Source organism: Ipomoea triloba, chromosome 16 (genome assembly GCF_003576645.1).
Source record: "Ipomoea triloba cultivar NCNSP0323 chromosome 16, ASM357664v1".
Classification (NCBI taxonomy): domain Eukaryota; kingdom Viridiplantae; phylum Streptophyta; class Magnoliopsida; order Solanales; family Convolvulaceae; genus Ipomoea; species Ipomoea triloba.
The window spans coordinates 8630465-8633623 of NC_044931.1; the positions used below are offsets into that span (position 1 = coordinate 8630465).

The window sequence follows — 3159 nt, forward strand, 5'->3', positions numbered from 1 at the left end:
CTATTTTTAAATAAGAAATAAAATTATAAAAATAAATACGTAGTAAATAAATACATAAGTTTTGATTGGCGGTTTAAAATCGAAATTGGAACCGAACTGTACCGATTTATCAAAATAAGTGTTTGATTGTTTTCACTATATATGACTGTGGTTAAGTTCCGGTTCACGGTTCAACAATTATTTAATTTAAAATTTTTCGGTTCTGAATCGTAACCATAACCGTCCATACTATTTCGATATGATTGCAACAGTGTTTGGTTAGATTCGAACCGAATCGTGATCATCCATACATATAAATAATAATTTGTTGGAAAAGAAAAATAAATGAAATAATTATTTTTAAGGGTAACAATGACAATTTAACATTTCAGGGGGAAAACTGTCACTTTAATAACACAGGGGGGAAAAGTGTTATATGCACATAACATAGGGGGAAAAAGTAAATATATACATTCCATTAAAATTATACTTGTATTTATTTGTTTGCACTTAAAATTAGACATTATTCATATTATCACAGTTAAAACTTAAACTCTTTACCAAGTTTTAAATTTTGATTGAACTCAATATATTATTGGTTTAGATATTTTTAATTATGTTATATCATTATACAAATTTGGTTCGAATATCGAATATTGAAATTTTACAAATATTATACTTCAAAGTAAATATATAAATTCCATTAAAATGAATAATATATCCAAAAATATTTTAAATATTAATTCAAAAAAATATTAATATTATCTAAACTAAATTTTAGGTGAACTTAATAGGTTAATGGTTCAGATATATTTTTAGTTTTGTTATATGCAGATATAAATTTACTTCGGATATCAAATACAAAAATCTTACATATATTAGGCTTAAAAGTAAAAATTATATTTATTCCATTTAAATCAAATATATCCAAAAATATTTTAAATATAAGGTGTAAAAATCACTCAAAATTAAACTTTTGTTAATTTTATAACGTTAGTCTAAAAATAAATAAATTTGAAAAAAATAAGTGTTAGTAAATAAATTTTCTAAATAGAAATTAGAGAATAGAAAATAGAAAAGTTAGATAACAAAAAAAACAAAAAGAGTTTCCTAAACTAAACATGCCCACATATTCTATTATTGTACACAATTTTTTGTAAATGCACACCACTATCAGTACTCCGTGGGTTTTTCCTTTCAATTTGCAACATTAAAAATTTCGTCACCTGAGAGATTCGAACTCTCGCGGGGAAACCCCATGTACTTAGCAGGCACACGCCTTAACCACTCGGCCAAAGCGACTGTTTGTTTTCTTTAGTTTACTTAGATGTCACCACCGGTCTGCGAACCAAAGTTCGCCTAAGTCTTGAAACATGCACCATTATTGTCATTCCCACCATTCGGTCCAATATTAACATTATTATTTCCGTCCCATTATTATTAATCGACAATGCGGAGGAAGACATTTCATTAAGCAAATAAGGGTCCTAACTTGTTGGATATAATTATGAAATTCAAGCGCAAATGAAACGTTCGAGTTACAAATTCGAGTCGTGTGTCACACATCACATACTTTCCTTAAAATCTTATTTAATTTGATAACTACCAAAGGTGTTAGGAACGTTGTGGCATAGGTTTCTCAAGATAAAACAAATTTTGATTAAATAGTTGAACACTCAAACTATGAAGTCATGGCAAACAAGAACAGAGAATAACAGAGGAAAAATTTTGAGATCATGAGGGTATAGATTTGCACGCCTCTTACATGAAAGAGAAAGTCTAGGTGCTATACAATTCAAACTTATTTTAAAAGGGAGCTATATTTATACTAGTGCAAACTCACTTTCATGTTCCAATGTGGGGAAAGTACTTCTTCCAATTGAAATGGGTATATTTTAAGAATCAATTTCTTATTCATTCATTATCCATTTTGAACGTACAATATATCAATTTGTTCGTCTCACTTAGAAGAATGTGAATCCACTTTGACCCAATCCAAATGGAAAGTAGACTCCACTGATATTTGTATCACAAAATAATCCCTTACAATGTCATTTTTGCTAAAAAAAAATTTCAACCACTTGAAACTCTTTCTATTTTTTTAAAGGTATATATAACTAAAACTCTCCTTTATATAGATTTGCTTAGGTATATATAACTAAAACTCTCCTTTATATAGATTTGCTTCAAAATATCGCCAGTTTCTTTGAAATAATTTTACTTGCTAATTCTTTTAAAATTTATGTTCACGATAAATCAGAACCATTATGGAATGAAAGGAGTATAAAATTGTGAAGGTCTCAGACCACAGGTCTGCCTCACCTTGGATTTAAAAATTAACCGTCGCCTGAGAGATTCGAACTCTCGCGGGGAAACCCCATGTACTTAGCAGGCACACGCCTTAACCACTCGGCCAAAGCGACTTTTCGTTTACATTCGTGTACTTATTATTATTGATCTATGCAGAAGAGTTGCAGTTGTAAGCCTATAGTTACTCCATTTATTTATTTATTTATTATTATTATTATTATATGGAGTTTAATATTCCGACTTAAAGTGAAACAAGAGAAATTCACAGACTTGCCTCTTCCAATTTTTAAGTCTACTACATTCCGTCAACCTATTTAAAATGTCTAGGTACTCTTATTTCGGTAGCTTCATCAATTTCTTGTGTTTTTGTCTTATTTCCATTAATTTGTTTCCTTTTAAGTATTTATTTGTTTAATTGTAGTTTGATGAATACATGTTTTATATATGTATTTTTTGGGATTTAATTAATTTTTTGGTGTTAAATTTTTTTTATAAAGGATTTCAAGTAGGTAATTTTGTGAAATATAATAGACTCCATTTTTCAGGTTTTTAATGGAATGTATTTAATAATACTTAATTATTTGATTGATACATAATAGGATTTTATTTTAATTATGTCTAAATTTGTTAGTCATCAATGATTATTTTGTTATACTCATTTAATTTTAATTTAAAATATTGAACTGCATTTTTAACTTGCTAGAGACTAGCAAACCTTAAGTGCGGGACCAATCCTATCATTTTATAGGTCCGGGGCATAACAACAAAAATGAGCCCGCTATATGAAATTAATATTATTTTCATAACTAAAATTTAAATTAAATAAAAAAAATACTAATATCAAATAACTTGAAATAAGATTTACAAGTT

At 27.9% G+C, this 3159-nt stretch overlaps 2 non-coding genes across 2 annotated transcripts; both read right to left on the reverse strand.

Moving 5' to 3' along the window:
* Positions 1-1199: 1199 nt before the first annotated feature.
* Positions 1200-1281, reverse strand: TRNAS-GCU. Its single transcript has one exon. It is a non-coding gene; the product is annotated as a tRNA-Ser (tRNA).
* A 1039-nt stretch (positions 1282-2320) lies between these two features.
* On the reverse strand, positions 2321-2402 carry TRNAS-GCU. Its single transcript has one exon. It is a non-coding gene; the product is annotated as a tRNA-Ser (tRNA).
* Positions 2403-3159: the final 757 nt, after the last annotated feature.